The sequence below is a fragment of the Ursus maritimus genome, unplaced genomic scaffold, assembly GCF_017311325.1.
Source record: "Ursus maritimus isolate PB19 unplaced genomic scaffold, ASM1731132v1 scaffold_33, whole genome shotgun sequence".
NCBI lineage: Eukaryota > Metazoa > Chordata > Mammalia > Carnivora > Ursidae > Ursus > Ursus maritimus.
In genome coordinates, this window is record NW_024425897.1 from 21,065,456 (window position 1) to 21,083,633 (window position 18,178).

The window sequence follows — 18,178 nt, forward strand, 5'->3', positions numbered from 1 at the left end:
CCCCCCCCCCCCCCCCCCCCCCCCGGTCCCTGTCGGAGCTGCGCGGCGGCGCCCCCTCCTCCGGCCCCCAGCCCTGGGGTGATCCCCCTCGGCTCCCCTTTGTGTCCCGCTACCGCCCCCCGCGTGGCGCACCGGGTATATGCAATAACCCGACCTAGCGAATTCAGCGTGCGTTGAACTCTGAATGTGTGCCTGAACCCTAACGTGAACAGGCCTGACCCAGAGCAACCCTGGCCCTGACTTACCCGGGCTTACGCTCTAGTGAGAGAGGCTGACCTTAAACCAAACACGAGGTAATTTCGGAAAGTGGTAAGGAATGCGAAGATAACGAATAGGGTGAAGACACGATTGGAGCAGAGAGCACTGCTTTTAAACCCCTTGGTCAGGAAGTGACAGGTGAGACCTGAATTGTCTTCGGAAAATCTTACACACAGATGTGAGGAGTTCGCAGAGGATGGCTTGCTTGATTTGCATCTTAAACTCACTGGTTTCTCATTCTGTGGAGAAAGGACTACAAGAGAGCAGGGGTGGGGGCAAGGATCTTGCAAACTGTTTAATTCCGGGAACATCCTGGAGCTGGGCACTGGGGGGACAGGGAGGAGTCAGAGTAGATTCACTAGGAAGGGGGATGGATACTAGGTCAGTTGTGTGCATTTCAACCAGATAATATCAGCAGAAGTCCGAGGAGAAGTGAAGAAACCTGGCAGGAAGATCCGGGCTGTGTTTTGACAGCAGAGAAGCAGAGGAAAGGGGCAGATCTAGGCAGCAAGTGTATGGGTTGCAGCTATTGAGTCTCCGGCCGCTGGAGCTAAGGCTGAAGAGGTTGACCAATGCCGGATATTAAGCACAAGGCAAAGGGTTCTAAGGTCTGAAGGAGACTCACATGGTATGTGGGGTATGTGGGGTATGTGGTGTGTGTGTGTGTGTGTGTGTATTTTGTTTCGCTTTAAGGAGCTAGTGTGATGTCAAAAGGATAACACAATAACAGAGCTACTACAACAGATATGCCACAAAATTCCAGTGACTACATACAGTCGAGTCCCTGCTCACATTGTGTCTCACACAGATGCTTCCTTCTAGGCAGAAGCCCAGGGACCCAGGCTCTTTTCCTTGTATGACTCTGAGGTTAATACCTGATTCCCAAAACCACGGTGGAGCTCAGCGTCATTTCAGACAACCAGAGGAGAAAAAAGCGTGAAAGATGGCACAGGGAAGTTTTTATGGCTGAGCCCGTTTCATTGGGTCTTCAGTCACATGGCCATTCCTCCATATAAGGAGTCTGGAAAATGAGCTGTGTGCCCCGGAAGAAAGGGCAATAGGTTTGGAGATCAGCTGCAGAGATAAACTGAAAAGTGAACCTCCTTCTTATCTGAATGCGGCACTCAGTCCCCACTTCCCCTTCCCCAAGACATCTTGCTTTGTTCACTTAATAATGTGTATGGGAGATGGTTCTGCACCAGCACACAATAAACGTGTCCCCATTCTCTATAACAGTTACATAGAATTCCACTGGATTCATGTACAGTTTTTATTTAATGAATTTCCTACGGTTGGGCTTTTAGGTTGTTTCCAAACTTTTGCCATTATAAACAATGCCAAAATGTATATATCCTGGACTGACTTGGGAAATTCATAGAAACAGAGCTGCTAAATCAAGGGATATTTATCATTTTAAATATATGTTGGCTCTTGAACAATACAGGGTTGAACTGTGCAGGTCCACTTCCATGCAAATTTTTTACAGTACTGTAAATATATTTTCTTTTCCTTACGATTTTCTTAACATCTTCATTTCTCTAGCCGATTTAATTGTATGAATGCAGTACATAATATGTATAACATACAAAACGTGTTGATTGACTATTTATGCATGGGATCGGTGTCTTTTGGTTAGCGATAGGCTATTAGTAGTTAAGTTTTGGGGGAGTCAAAAGTTGCATGTGGATTTTCGACTGCATGGGAGGTCAGTGCCCCTAACCTCTGCGTTGTTCAAATGTTAACTGTAGATATTGCTGTATTACCCTCCATAGAGGTTTGATTAATTTACAACGCCCTCCCCTTCCCCCCTCCTACCCACTCCCCTGTTGTCATATATGAGTTTCCTCACACCCGCACCAATACAATTTATCATGTTTTTTTAAGTTTTATTAATCAAATAGGTGAAAAATAGCATTTCACTGTCACATTAATTTGCATTTCCCTTTTCAGGAGTGAGCTTGAACATCTTGCCTACATGAAGTCATGTGTTCTTCCTCTGCTACAAACTGTTGAGGTACCTTGCTCATTTTTCCATTGGATTGTTGTCTGTGTCTTTAAAACTGATTTGTAGGTGCTTTATGTATGTCAACGCAATTAGCATTTCGTTCATTTCGTATATGGTGCAGATATTTTCTGCCAGTCATCGTTAATCTTTTTACTTAGTTAATGCCTTTTTTGGTTTTGGTTTTGTCTTAAGGGTTTTTTTTGTTGGTGGTGTTTTGGGAGGGGAGGTTGTCCAGTGTTTTCTTTTCTCTAATTTATGTATTTATTTAAGTAATCTCCATAGCCGTCATGGGGCTGGAAACCATGACCCCAAGATCAAGAGTCACATGGTCTTCTCACAGAGCCAGCCGGGCACCCCTGTCCAGTGTTGTCTTTTATGTCTCTGGCTTTTATGTCATGCCTAGAAAACCTCTTCCACTCAGACTATTTTTTCTTTTCTTTTTTATTTTTTCTAAAGTTTTATTTATTTATTTGAGAGAAAGAGAGCACAAGCAGGCAGAGGGGCGGAGGGAGAGAGAGCAGGGAGCCCAACATGGGGCTCAATCCCAGAACCCTGAGATCATGACCTGAGCTGAAAGCAGATGCCCTAACCAACTGATCCAACCAGGCGCCCCTCAGACTATTTTTTAAATGTCTTCTATATTTTTTCTGTTATTTTTCAACTTTATGGGGATATAATTGATATATAACATTGTGTAAATTCACAGTTGGATCCCCTTACGTATTGCAAAATGATGGCCACTATTGCAGTAGCTAACATCTCCATCATGTTACATAGTTACCATTTCTTTTTGTGTGTGGTAAGACCATTTAAAATATACTCTCTTAACAACTTTCAAGTATATAAGTATAAAAGGGTCATTGTAATCACTGGTCATTGTAATCACCATACCCTACCAGATCCCCAGAACCTATTCATCTTATCACTAGAAGGTTATACCCTTTGACCAACATTTCGCCATTTCCTTCATTACGTAGCCCCAGGTAACCACCTTTCTGTGAGTTTGGCTTCTTAGATTCCGAATATAATAGAGATCATACGGCATTTATCTTTCTTTTTTTTTTTTTAAGATTGACAGAGAGAGAGACAGCCAGCGAGAGAGCGAACACAAGCAGGGGGAGTGGGAGAGGAAGAAGCAGGCTCCTAGCGGAGGAGCCTGATGTGGGGCTCGATCCCACAACGCCGGGATCACGCCCTGAGCCTAAGGCAGACGCTTAACCGCTGTGCCACCCAGGCGCCCCGGCATTTATCTTTCTGTCTGACTTACTTCACTTGGCATAACACCTTCAAGGTTCATCCATATTGTTGCAAATGTCAGGATTTCTTTCCTTCTCATGGCTGAACCATATACCATTGTATTTATATACATTTTCTCTATCCATTCATCAGTTGCTGGACACTTGGGGTGTTTCTGTATCTCGGCTACTGTGAATCATGCTATAGTGAACATGAAAGTGCAGATACCTCTTCAAAATCCTGTTTTCACTTCCTTTGGATATATACTCAGAAGTGAGATTGCTGGACCATATGGTAGTTCTTTCTTTTTCCTTTTTTTTTTTTTTTAAGATTTATTTATTTATTTTAGAGAGAGCGTGCACAGGAGGGAGGGGCAGAGGGAGAGAGAGAGAGAATCCCAAGCCAACTCCCCACTGAGCTCGGAGCCCCACACAGGGCTGCATCCCACGACTCTGAGATCATGACCTGAGTCCAAATGAAGAGTTGGACGCTTAATTGATGGAGCTACCCATGTGCCCCATGGTAGTTCTATTTTAAATTTTTTGAGGAAACTTCATGTTGTTTTCCATAGTAGCTGCACCAATTTACATTCCCACCAAGAGTGCACAAGGATTCCCTTTTCTCCATGTACCCACCCACACTTAACTATCTCCTGTCTTTTTGATGGTAGCCATTTTAACAGGTGTGAGATGGTATCTCATTGTGGTTCCTTGTCTCTGACAAGGAGTGACATTGAGCATCTTTCCATGTACCCGATGGCCATTTGTGTGTCTTCGTTGGGAAAATGTCTTTTTAGTTCCTCTGTCCATTTTTTTAATTGGATAGGGAATTTTTGTTGTTGTTTCTTTGTTTTGTTTTGTTTTTGCCATTGAGTTGTGTGAGTTCTTTATATCTTTTGGATATTAACCCCTTATTAGATATTAATTTGAAATATTTTTCTCTCTCTTTTTTAAAGATTTTATTTATTTATTTTAAAAATTTTATTTATTTATTTGACAGAGAGACAGCCAGAGAGAGAGGGAACACAGGCAGGGGGAGTGGGAGAGGAAGAAGCAGGCTCATGGTGGAGGAGCCTGATGTGGGGCTCGATCCCATAACTCCGGGATCACGCCCTAAGCCAAAGGCAGACGCTTAACCGCTGTGCCACCCAGGCGCCCCAAGATTTTATTTATTTATTTGACAGAGAGGGACAGCAAGAGAGGGAACACAAGCAAGGGGAGTGTGAGAGGGAGAAGCAGGCTTCTCACTGAGCAGGGAGCCCAATGCTGGGCTGAGCCACCCAGGTGCCCTGAAATATTTTTCTCATTCCATTCCCTTTCATTTTGTTGATTCTTTCACAGTGCAGAAGCTTTTCAGTTTGATGTAATCCCACTTATTAATTTTTGCTTTTGCTGCTTGTGCTTTTGGAGTCATATGCAAAATAACCTTTGCCAAGGCCAATGTCAAGCAGCTTTTCCCGTAGTTTTTTCTAGGAGTTTTATGGCTTCAGGTCTTATGTTTAAGTCTTTATTCTATTTCAAGTTAATTTTTGTGACCGATGTAAGATGGGGGTCCAATTTCATTCTTCTGCATCTGGTTATCTAATTTTCCCACCACAATTTATTGCAGGTTTATTTATTTTCTAGTACGTTTATTCCTTGTATTTTAAACTCTAAAATGTGATTCTTTTATTAATTTTTGTAGAAGGAAAGATTTAGAGATCCAATTCTTTTCTTTCTTTTTTTTTTTAAAGATGTTTCTCAGGATACCTAACACTGCTTATTCAATAATTCATCTTTCCCCCCCACCAATATGAAAAGTCATCTTTTAGTATACTAAGTGCCCTTAAGTAATTGAGTATTTCTGAACTATATTCTGTTTCCTGGATCTGTCTCTTTATATCCCAGTATGATGCTGTTTTGATCACTGTAGCTTTCTTGTAAGTCTTGTACTGTCATTTGTAGTATCATTTTTTTATTCTAAAGATTTTATTTATTTATTTATTTATTTATTTATTTGAGAGAAAGAGAGCACGTGTGCACAAGTGGGGGAGAAGGAGAAGCAGGCTCCCTGCTGAGCAGGGAGCCTGTTGTGGGGCTTGATCCCAGGACCCTGGGATCATGACCTGAGCTGAAGGCAGATGCTTAACCAACTGAGCCACCCAGGCGTCCCTGTAGTATCATTTTTATCATTTCTCTTAATCAAGATATTTAAGCCTGGAAGTAACAAGTTTGCATATGTCCTTTGAGGGATCCTCTGGAGACGACATAGAGAGGAGACAAGCTAGTGGCAAAGAGCTGACATGAGAAATGACAAGGGCCTCGTTAAAAGCAATGGGGATGGCTGGGAGGGAGCACGTGGAGGTAGAAATGATGGGTTGCCGTGTGAGAGCTAAGTGAAGGAGAGTGGAAGATGATGCTGATGTTTCCACCTGTGCTGTTCGCCAAGAAGGGGAAGCTATGAATTCGGTTGTGGGGAGAGGAAGGAGAAATTCGTGAGCTTACAGACATTCATATGTGTTGAGAGAGTGGGCAGCAATGTGCATGGGTCCCTGCCAGCATGCATGGTTGCGTGTCTCGGTATAACGTACACATTGGTTCACAGGTTTATTTATTTTAGTTTGTTCTCCTGTGGTGCTCACCACCTCCCACCAGCAGCTTTCCTGCCCCTGGCCTCTTTGTTTTGTTTTGTTTTGTTTTAAGATTTTATTTATTTGACAGAGAGAGAGCACAAGCAGGGGGAGCGGCAGGCAGAGGCAGAAGGAGAAGCAGGCTCCCCACCGAGGAGGGAGCCTGATGCGGGACTCGATCCCAGGACGCTGGGATCGTGACCTGAGCTGAAGGCAGGTGATCAACTGACTGAGCCACCCACGCACCCCTGGTCTCTTTGTTTTGGAGGCCCATCTTCCCCATGTCCATCCTACCCTCTCTGCTTAAAGAAATCTTACCTATCAAGATTCTGGCCAAATCCCATCCCTTGGGGAGGTCTTCCATAACCACATTAGCCTTCGTCAGCTGCTTTCACACGATCTTCAATTCCAAGTCATCCAAACACTGCAGACCAAAATCAACTAGATGTGCTGAAACCCTAATACACTTGTGGTTCCATGTGGTTCAGTCTGTCCAGAGCATTAACTAAAATTTAACTCTCCACCTAGATTTCTCCCTGACAGTGTGTGTTGGTCTCTTCTCTCTTCTTTCTTTCGATTCGTTTTCTTGCTCTTAAGTCTTTGTTCTGATTTTTTTTAAAAATTCACTTTTTCTCTAGATCTAACTTTCTCTCTTGCTCTCCATTGCCCTTTATCTGTGGACTCATTGTCAGGAATTGAGCTGACAAAAGCAAAATATCTTTAAAGGGCAGAAGAGTGAAGCAGGGGGAGGATGGAAGCAAGCACATGAAATTTCTTTTTAGCATGACTCAGTGCGGCAGGGAGAGATGTGAACACTTGGACATGAATTAGTGTTGTCCTCCCACTGTGATGAGCTCATTGGGAGAAGCAGCAAGCTGAGTAAGAGTCCTTTCAGTTGCTTTGAGAAGATACACACTCTGAGCTTTGCAATACTCCGGAACATTTCCTGGTTAGAGCCCAATTGTGTGTTTTCATGTTGAAAATAATCTAGTTCCACCTGCTCTCTAAAACAGGTGGTAACTAAAGTGTCCTTTGGAGTCACGAATGGTGAGAGTTTAGATATTTGGTTAGTTAGTATCCATCCATTCTGGGACACTGATTCTATCTAATGGAAGCTCTCCCCCCCCAAAAAATATATGTGAGGTAGGCAAGTCAAAACAACATTTATTTATTTATTTATTTTAAAGATTTTATTTATTTAGAGAGAGTGCGGGGCAGAGGGGCAGAGGGAGAGAGAGAATCCCAAGTAGACTCCCTGTTGAACGTGGAGTCCAACATGGGGCTTGATCCCATGACCCTGAGATCATAACCTGAGCTGAAATCAAGAGTCAGATGCTCAACCAACTGAGCCACCAGGTGCCCCCAAAGCAACATTTAAATAGGAAGCTATTCTGCCTCAGAAGCAGGAGGTAATGTGGCGCAGCCCTGGGCCCCGGCTACCCTCCTTATTTGCACACACACAGAATCTTGTGACATGCTTACACTAGCTCACCACACCACACATGCAGCCAGGCAGCAGAGCAGACCCCTCCACTCCGTGCTGGCTGCCCCTGAAAGGCGGTAAGGAGGTATTCCCAAGATTACCCAGCTTGGAAAGTAGAATCATTGGGAAAAATTCATATACTTCCTTTATGGCAGGACATGCTCCCCTTGACTAGGTAGGGCTTCCTTTTCCTCCTCCGTCTTTTCCAGGTGAGGCAGCCAGCACCTCTCAGGAAGCCCCACAGAGATCATAAAAATCCATGCCTCAGAGTGCAAAGAGCTCTGCAGTCCCCGAATTCAGGTTCGAATTCACTGACCTTAAACAAGTCTCTTTGAGCCTCAGGCTCCTCACCTCTAAAATGGGCAGAGAAAAAGCAGCGGCCAATTATTGTAAGGGTTCAAATAATATAGAGATGGTTCTTGCACCTAATAGGTACTGAATACCTCATAGCTATTATTCCATCCACGTGGTACAGCCTCACTCCCAGGGGTCAAGTGAGGGGCATTCTAGCCACATGCTTCATCCTTGCTTCTCCAGATGGGGCCCCAAGCAAGCAGCATTGCCAGACTTGCTGAATTAAACACTCTGCATTTTAACCAGATCCCCAGGTGATTCCTTTGGACATTGTAGTCTGAGAAATGTTGCAGTCTTAGCTGTTGCCAGCCGGGCCTCGACCCCGGAGCCCCTGCAGGCCTAAATCTCAACTGAAGCACGGCCTCCTCTTCAGCCCCCTCTGGACTCCAGCCACATAAGAAACATGTACGGATACTGCAGGCTTCTAACAAGCCGTTCATCATCTCCTCTCATCCCCAAACAGTCCTGGAGGGACTGTTCTCCCCATTTCTCAGATGAGGAAACCAGCTCTAGTAGATGAAAAATGGCTTTCCAACATCGCCCAGCTAGTCTGTCACGGAGCCAGGGTTCAAACCCAGGGCCATTTGAATCCAGATCCGTAGCCGACGAAGATTCTCTCTTTAACCAAACTCTGCTCAGCTTCTCTGAGCTTTCTTCTCAAGTAGCCCTCAAAGTTGGCCTGTAAAAACTGCAGACTCTCAGCACAAAGATTTATTTAGTCTTCCCTCCACCCCCACACCACCACATCAAAAGATTTGAACAAACAGCAACATAGTTTCTAACAACTCGAGGCTGCATCTCTACAATGACCTCAGCCCCCAGGAAAAGTGCTGCCTGAAACAATTCAAGCTGCCCAAAAAAAGGTATTCTGTTCCAGCCAACACCCCAGGAAAGGGTATTTGACTCCCACTCTCTGGGAGGCCCGGAGCCCAACTTCAATAAGCAAGTGCCAGTTAGGAAACCCAAATGGGTTTCACATGGACCAGCCCCCACTTCCTGCTTTTTGTAGACCAGCAGGAAATTCCCTGTACAACCCCCACCACCCCTCCTTCCCTTGAAAATGCTCACTATAAAAATGGAGGTTGAGGTCAGTTTATGCTGGACCCTCTGGCCTGTTGCAACAGTACAATATTGATTAATGTCTGTCCTTCCCATTGCAATTAGCATCTGCCTTTCTCTTTGACAGCTCTTTACTCTGTGTTATCTATTTAGTGCTGATATGATACAGAATGCCCAGAAGCCATTTCTCTAGTCAGCCATCTTGGTTAAAAGAAACTGCTCCCAGGGTGCTTATCCAACAGATAGACAATTGCAGATTTGGACCCCAGGTTACTGCAGTCTGAGACGCTTCCATCCGTGTGCTCTGATGCTCACACACATTAGCAAGGTTGACAGAGGGTACAAGTCTGTAGCCACGTGGCAGCACAGAGGGCCGTATAAATACCAACTGACATGTCTCAGAGATGTTCAACCATTGTTTCAACCCTGGGCTGACACGGGGTTTCACGATGACTGCAGAGGGGCAAGCTGCAACAGAGCCTGGCACGCCCACGTTATCCTTGGGGAGCTCTGCAGCCCTGGCTGCTGACAGGTAATGGGCATCTCTGAGCCGCCAGGGGAAACTCTGAGATGGGGGGTATGTGGCGGAGAATACGGAGCCTATTCTTTGAGATCATTTCCAGCTGCTGTCTTGAGGGGGCCCCAGCCGGGAGAGGTGTCTGGTAGTCAGTCTTTCTTTCAGCCTCTGTAGGATTATTATGGAATTATCTGATAGTATCTGAAATTGGGGCTTGGGCAAGCATGGGCAGCTTGCGGATGCCACGTCCACGAGTTGCTGCAGGGAGAATGAGGAGCTGGGAGAACGGGAAGGGCTGCAAGGTCTCACCAGAGTCGTCACTCCTGATAGGACCCTGTGGACGTTTGACTATCACAGGATCACTGGGGAGGGTTCAGCCCTACAGAAGTCCAGTCCCCCATGCTTGTCAAGAGAGGAACGGAGGAATGTGCGTTCAGATGCTTTGGGATAGAATATTGCTGTGAGAGGGAAAAATCATTAGCATGTTATGATCACGTGTTGTTCCCTTTCCCACAGCTAAGAAGAAGACAGGTCCAGCCACGTAAGGATGGTGGCAAGATGTTTAGTGTTTCACAAATAAAACTGGTCAAGCATGATCATTACCACACCAAGCTTGTTCACGCCCATGCGTGCACCCGCAACCACAACTGACTCGCACTCCAGAGAAGCACAACGCTGAGAGCATCGTTCCATTTGTTAACACATTGGCTTGTCGGAAATGTCAACTGTTTGTTGGAGGTGGAAAAAACATCAGATTAGGACCAGGTTAGATTTCCTATATTCTCTGGATCCTTTGTATCTTCTTCTTCTTCTTCTTTTTCTTTTTTTTAAAGATTTTATTTATTTATTTGACAGAGAGAGAGACAGCCAGCGAGAGAGGGAACACAAGCAGGGGGAGTGGGAGAGGAAGAAGCAAGCTCCCAGCAGAGCAGGGAGCCCGATGCAGGGCTCGATGCAGGGCCCGATCCCAGGACCCTGGGATCATGCCCTGGGCCAAAGGCAGACGCTTAACGACTGAGCCACCCAGGCGCCCCTGCTCTGTATCTTCTTAAGGCTCTGCCCCCACTTCCTTCTCTCTCTCTCTCTCTCTCTCTTTTAATTTCACAGGTGGTTCTTCTAGAGCTGTGTGCAGTGTTAGGGAACTTTAAGCCAGCTGTAAGCCTCCTTAATTCCTTCTTCATTCTGGTGAACTTTGGAGAACAGAAGGATCTTTTTAAAACTCAAATCAAGTCATATCACACCACTTTCTAAACTCACCACTTTGTTACGTTTATTGTTTTTTTAAGATTTTATTTATTTATTTGAGAGAAAGAGAGAGAGTGCACGCACAAGCAGGAGGAGAAGCAGAGGGAGAGGGAGAAACAGGTTCCCTGATGAGCAGGGAGCCCAATGCGGGGCTCGATCCCAGGACCCTAGGATCATGACTTGAGCCGAAGGCAGACACTTAACGAAGTTTGCTGCCCAGGTGCCCCTGTTACTTTTAGAATCAACACCAACTCCTGACCAAGGCCCCTGAGGCCCCTCGTGACCTGGCATCTCTATTGTCTCGGCTCCTCAACCCAGACCTACTGGGTTGCTAACCAGGGCCTTCTGGAGCACCCTTGCCTGTTTTTGTCATGCACCAATGGCTCAAAAGCATCTTCTGGAAAGAGTCCCCTAAGCTCCCAAGCGCCCACCCCTCCACCTGCCCAGCAGTACCTACCATGTCACCCACCACTGTCTGGGGATGCTCACTGCCATCCCCTAGTGAGATGTGAGCTCTTGTTTTGTTTACCTGAACATTCCCCAATGCCTAGACTGTGCCAGGCCCAGAGCTGGGGTGCAGCTAACACTGATGAGTAGAATTTTTTACCAGAATTGGACACCCTGTGTGAGGGGCTGCTGGAGGTTGCCTCCTGAAGACTTCTGTGACTTGTCGTACTTTGTGCAGCATTGGAGTGCCCAGAGCTTTTGCAGCAGAGGATCTGAGGGAGCCGGGAGGCTGTCGCACAGCACAGCTTCTATCGTCATCCCTGTAGCTGCAGTACTGACTGAACTGGCAAGGTTGGCCTCAGAGGCCATGAGAGAAATTCTTTTTTTTTTTTTTTAAGATTTTATTTATTTGACAGAGTGAGAGAGCACAAGCAGGGGGAGCAGTAGAAGGAGAGGGAGAAGCAGGCTCCTCGCTGAGCAGGGAGCCCGATGCGGGGCTCGATCTCAGGACCCTGGGATCATGACCTGAGCCAAAGGCAGACACTTAACCATCTGAGCCACCCAGGCACCCCTATGAGAGAAATTCTGAGTGCCATATGATGTGGCAGGCCACCAGCCCAGGCCCTTCCTTCCTTCCTTCCTTCCTTTATTTATTAAAGATTTTATTTATTTATTTATTTATTTATTTATTTATTTATTTGTCAGAGAGAGCAGGCATGAGCACAAGCAGGGGGAGAGGCAGGCAGAGGGAGAAGCAGGCTCCCTGCTGAGCAAGGAGCCCGATGAGGGGCTCAATTCCCAGACCCTGGGATCATGACCTGGGCGGAAGGCAGACGCTTAACCGACTGAGCCACCCAGGAGTCCCTCCTGTGGCCAGAGGCAAGAACTGGGGCTGTGCTAGGACCCTGCCAGAGTTGACAAAGGACTGTTTGCCAGGGTGCCTAGTGTTGTAATAGCCATTAGCTTAGGGGTCTGAATTGAACTTTATCTTTCAAGAGCAGCCAGCAGGATAGTTGAGGAGGGCTTGCCGCCCCAGACTGCTGAGGCACGAATCTCTGATGAGCCCTTTCACAAGTCACCCAAGACTCTCCAGTACCCGGATGGCACACCCTGGCTGGAGCTGGTGGCCGCTCTCTTGGGTGAAGCACTGCTCTTGAGGAGGGCAAGTCTGCAGTGCAGCAGATTTGGACAGTCCCTGCCCATCTGGACCAACCCAGGAAGGGCAGCTAGCTTTTGGCTACATCCTCACAAATTATGACATTAGCAGACTGGGTCCTAAGAGCCAGTGGCTTCTCTCTGCATGCCACCTGGGCCCATGGGTCACCTATTTCTCGAAGAACTCAGACCTCAAGCAGTGAGCATTTCTACCTTCCCCAAAGAGGGGAATATTGCTCTCTCAATTGTTATGGGATGTTGTCTGCCATCTCCCCTCCCCCAAAATATGACGATGAAGCAGGTGAAAGGGTGTGGAAGTTGTAGGGGCCCTTGCGCACAGCGAGTATGGTCCTTTGGTAACATTTATATGCGCGTCAGTGAGAGGGCTGATTCAGGACCTACCAGGGTCACAGCATCTGAACCCCCCACTCGTATAGCCAATGCACTTGATAAGATCCTGTGTAAACACAACGGTCAGGAGGGAATGGATGCACTGAGACAGAGGGGCTCTAGTGCAAACCTTTATTCTCAATTCCTTTTAAGAATACCCACTAAGTCTCTGATGTATTTTCTTACTCCCTTGTGTCCCCAAAAGCCATTTCCAAAATAATATCTTAATTAGCATTCTGGGCTGTGGACATTCAAACAAAGAAAATCACATGCCAATGGCTTCATGATTTGGGTTCATTTCATTTTCCCGGGAGCGCTCTGGCCCTGGGTCCTTGGGCTGTTTCCAGTCCTGGCTGCCCCTCTGCTGGCTGGGGAGGGCCCTAAGGAGTAGGAAGTCCGCGGGTCTGGGTGCAAGCACGGGGCTCCTAATATGCATCCAGACTCCCACAGCCTTTACACCCCACAGCCAGAGAACAAGGAGACACGGACTGCCCAGCTTGGCACCAGGCTGGAGACCAGCTTTCCAGGCTCTGTACACAACCCACTCAGCTCTCAGCTCACCCCCTTCCTCCTTGCCTGAAACAGCAAACTCACAGAAATGTCTTCTGTGGGGACTCAAGAAGGTTGAGTTCGCAGTGACCGTCCCAAGATAGAGCTGCCGGGTAGGGTGCAAGAATTACACATTCCACCCCTTTCAGAGCACATCACTGACCATCTGGGGCACTGCAGGCGGGGTGGGGACATTCCAGCTGCCTCCTCCTCCAATTCCATCTCAGCCACTGTTGCCCGGTGCACCTCGTCAAGGCTGCCGGCAAAGCGCTGCGCAGGGGCCCAGGCAAAGAACAGAGCCAAGAGGTAGTTGCTGCTCAGCCCTGCTGCTCCAAAGGCCTGGAAGACACAAGGTGGGAAGGGAGGAAGCCCTGGGTGAGCCCCTATCCCCGAGGGCCCCAGGAACAAGTGCCTGGCTCAGAATGGCTCAGAACAGCTCTCTTCCTGTGGATGTCCCCTGACAGCTGCATGATAACTTAGGTTCTGGAAGACTTCAGGTGGGGTCATCCCTACTGTCCCCTCTGCTAGGTGACATCTGCCACCAGGAGATCTCTAGGTTCAGATTTGGGAAGGAGACATCACTGAATGGTTAGGAGGCCAGGCTCCAGTGTATTAGGGACCTAGATTTCCTAAAACTCCAAGATCAGATATTGCAGGCTGAGTGACCTTAGACAGGTCACTTAACTTTTCTGGGCCCCTGTTTCCTCATATTCAAAATGGAGTAGGAATGGGGCCCCCTTATAGGGTTGATTTGAGGAGGAAACAGAAAATCACATCATGGCAACAATAGGCAGCTGCTGGAGTTTCTAGGAGGTTGGGCGGCTGAAGGCAAGGGAAGTTCAAATGAGACAGCAGTCCACTGTCTGTGCTCGCCGGAATAATGCCATCAGTCTCCTGGGAGGCCGTGGATGGGGCCACCATTTTCATCATGGCAATATCTAAAGCTGCAACCTGCAAGGACGAGGAGGAGATGTGGTTAGAAGGGCACACCTGAGGGCAGACTGCTTGGAAGAACCATCAGTTTCACAAGGAGGAGTGGAAACAGCAGCTCAGAACAGAGACCTGAGGTCCAGCTGGACCACAAGCTCTGTAAGCAGCCCCTGCCTGGTGCGTGGGGTGTGCCTGGCACCTAGTGAGATGGCGTGGAGAACTCGGTGGTAGTGACTACAGGGGTGACCCAGGATGTTGTGAGCAAGTGCCAGGCCAAGGATAGGCTCAGGAACGTGGGGACACGGACATCTTCCCAGATCACGGGGAGCATCACCAGCACACACAGCACAGAACGAGGAGTAGCTTGTACTCCCCTCAAGGTCACAGCCAGCCCTGTCACTGATGTGACAAGGGACCAAGGCCAGCCAGGACTCTGGGGAATCGAGCTGCAAGGATCTGCCCTGGGTCAGGCATTCAAGGGAGGCCCCTGTGATCCTCCCCCATATCTGGCACTAGAATGCCAAGGAGCTAGGACCTTGAGCCTGGGTTGCCCTCCCATTACTCAGACTTCTCAGCTGAGGGGTGGAGGCTGCCCTGTGAAGAGCTGGAGAAGGCAGGGCTCGCTGTGAGCATCATGCCAGCCCACGAGAGTCCTCAGAAAGAGCTGCTTCCAGCTCTTCCTGAAAATAAATCTCTTTTGTTTAGTTCCCTTGCTTCCTCAGTTTGCCTGATAGCCGCACCCGGTTGGTCATAGCTAAGGCCGGGCAACTGCGTGGCCCCTCGCCCCGCTGTCTTGGACAGAAGTTCACCAAGCCAACAGACAGAAAGTTCGGAACTTTTTCATTGTCCCTTTCCCAGTTTTGAAAAGCCGCCCAGATATTTCCAAACAGAAGTAAAGCAAAGTTATTAATGTCAAGGAGCCAAGCTCTTTCTCCATGCTTTGCTGCATGGGGAAGTGTCAGTGTCTGTAGATGTCCAGACTGGATTCCCTCACCTCGGCTTCACAACCTGTCCTCCGTGGGGCCCCCAGCCTCCCATCTCATTTCCTGCCACGTCCCCGAGGTGGGCAGCTTTCTGCACCAGCAGCCGGGACTGCTCCATCTCCACGGCCACTGGGTGATGGATGTCTGCTAGGGGCTTCCCGAAGGCCCCATGGGACTTCACCCTTGAGCACAGGAAACACAGCCAGAGGGGTGACGCTGGTGCCCTGCAGGGGAGGTGGGTGGAAGCACACATGGGAGAAGACAGGACAGGAAAGGGAGCAAAGCAGGAGCCTACAAAGTGTCTGCAGGAGCCTACAAGGTGTCTGCGGCTTGTAGGCGATTTCCAGGGAGAAGATCCCGACGCAGACAACATTGACATGCACTGCAGAGCTAATCACCATGGTGGCTACACGGATTACTTCCAGGATTCCTTTTTCTCCCACGGTTCAGGGCCCTCTGGCAGGCCTGGCTGCCAGGCAGAAATCCGAGCTGGCCACTGGCCCAGAGCTTCTGGAAATGAGGTAGTGCCTGTGGGCTCCTCACCGGCTGGCCCGGCCTCGCATCCTCAGGGAGCAAGGTTGGAGCAAGGTGCTGGAGCCCCCTTGTGGTCACCGGTTATTGCAGCGGCGATTCTAGAGTCTTTGAAACTCACAAGCAATCAGAAAAGGTTATAAGGGATTCTTTTATTTTTTCCTTTTTTCTAAGCTAAAAACAATTATACAAATAATGTATCTTATGGCAGAAAAGTTATACATTTTCAGATTTAAAAAAGGGAGAACCTAGAGGTGCCTGCCTGGCTCAGTTGGAAGGGCCTGTGACTCTTGATCTTGGGGAGGTGAGTTCGAGCCCCACAGTGGGGTTAGAGATCACTTAAATGAATACATGAGAACTTCTTTTTTTTCAAAGGAGGACAGGGACTCCTGGGTGGCTCAGTCAGTTGAGCGTCCAACTGTTGGTTTCAGCTCAGGTCATGATCTCAGGGTCGTGACATGGGAGTCAGCTGGAGATTCTGTCTCTCCCTCTGCCTCTGCTCCTCTGTCCCCGCTCAAATAAATAAATAAATAAAATCTGAAAAAGAAAGAGTATACAGTGAACATCCACGTTAAGAAATAGATTTCTCCGGCATCATTTTGGAACTTCACTGTAGCTCATACCTGGATTTATCTGACCAGACTCCTTCTAGGTTGTCCTTACAAGTTGTTCCCAACATTTTGCTGTTACAATCAGTGTTGCAGTGAACCGCCTAGTGTCAAACCTTTTATCGACTCGTTCACTCCCGTGCGACCAAGTCCCATGGGTGGAACTGCCACGTCGGTGCTGTGTACCTTGTGAAGACTTCTGACCTGGGTGGTCGGACAGCTCCCCAGGAAGGCTGGTCCGAGTTTCGGCACAGGATGTGGCTGAAATACCATACGTGAGCCCTTAGGGAAGAGCACTTTCTTTTCTTTGTTTTCTAATTTTATTAAGTTTTTAATTTTAATTCCAGTGTAGTTAACATACAGTGTTATATTAGTTTCAGGTGTACAATACAGTGATTCAGCACTTCCATACATTACTCAGTGCTCATCCTGGTAAGTGGGCTGAACTCACGACCTCGAGATTGAGAGTCTCATGCTCTAATGGCTGAGTCAACCAGACGCCCCTTGAAAGTGTACTCTTTAATCCCCATCACCTATTTCACCCATCTGCCCACCCCCTCCCTCTGGTAACCATCTGTTTGTTCTCTAGAGTTAAGAGTCTGTTTCTTGGTTTGTATGTCTCTCTCTTTTTTCCCTCTTTGTTAATTTGTTTTGTTTCTTAAATTCCACATATGAGTGAAATCAGATGGTGTATGTCTTTCTCTGACTTATTTCACTCCAGCTCCATCCATGTCATTGCAAATGGCAAGATTTCATTCTTTTCTTATGGCTGGATAATATTCCATTGTACATATATATCACATCTTCTTTATCCATTCGTCTATGCTTGGACACTCGGGCTGCTTCCATAATTTGGCTATTGTGAATAATGCTGCAATAGACATAGGGGTGCATGTACCCTTTAGAATTAGTGTTTTTGTATTCTTTGAGTAAATACCCAGTAATGTGATTCCTGGATTACAGGGTAGTTCTATTTTTAAGTTTTCGAGGAACCTCCATACTGTTTTCCACAGTGGCTGCACCAGTTTGCATTCCCACCGTGTGTGAGGGTTCCCCTTACTCCGCATCCTCACCAACACCTATTGCTTCTCGTGTTGTTAATTTTAGGCCTTCTGACAGGTGTGAGGTGGTCTCTCACTGTGCGTTTGATTTGCATTTCCCTGATGCCGAGTGATGTTGAGCATCTTTTCATGTGTCTGTTGCCATCTGGATGTCTTCTCTGGGGAAATGTCAGTTCATGTTTTCTGCCCATTTTTAATTGCATTATTTGTGGGGGTTCTTGGTGTCGAATTGTGAGGAGCACTTTCTTTTTAAAGAAAAATGAACTAGTCAATCTCAGCTCAAACAGGTGTGAATTATAGAAGGTTCTCTCAGTAATCCAAACACATTGCACCGCCTTTGTTCTTGGTACAGAGATACTTGTGAGATGTTTCTTTTGTCTCAAGGGTTTGTTTCATTTTTGTGAAATTGATGCCACTGATTTGAATTACCATTCCCAGCAATAGCTCTCTTTTGCATGGGCTTCCAACCTTTCAGGGGATCAAAGAATAAAGTTTTCTATGGACATGCTGGGGGAGGAGGGTGGTATAGGGCTAGACTTTAGAACCCCAGGAACAAAAGCCACCAACCTCTCTGGTATTTGATTTTTAAAGATGAGCTGGTAGCAGAAGTGGTCCTCAGCAGCCCACGACCTTTTGGACCTTGGAACTTTCCCCCCTCCTGCCATAGAGGCTGGCCTTTTCCTTCTGCTCACCTCAACAGACGGAGACTCATTCTGCTCTGAATTTCAAACTTCACCAAAGTAACAGATGCCAAGCAAA

At 47.3% G+C, this 18,178-nt stretch overlaps 1 long non-coding RNA gene across 3 annotated transcripts; it reads left to right on the forward strand.

The window, feature by feature from the left end:
- The first annotated feature begins 37 nt into the window (after positions 1–37).
- On the forward strand, positions 38–18,148 carry LOC121100006. 3 transcript variants are annotated; one of them, XR_005831741.1, is made up of 4 exons: positions 38–396; positions 2,209–2,272; positions 10,037–10,285; positions 18,011–18,148. It is a non-coding gene; the product is annotated as an uncharacterized LOC121100006 (long non-coding RNA). The 3 variants fall into 3 exon arrangements; XR_005831739.1 differs by lacking the exon at positions 10,037–10,285 and having other exon boundaries at positions 18,011–18,145; XR_005831740.1 differs by lacking the exons at positions 38–396; positions 10,037–10,285 and adding an exon at positions 563–886 and having other exon boundaries at positions 18,011–18,145.
- Positions 18,149–18,178: the final 30 nt, after the last annotated feature.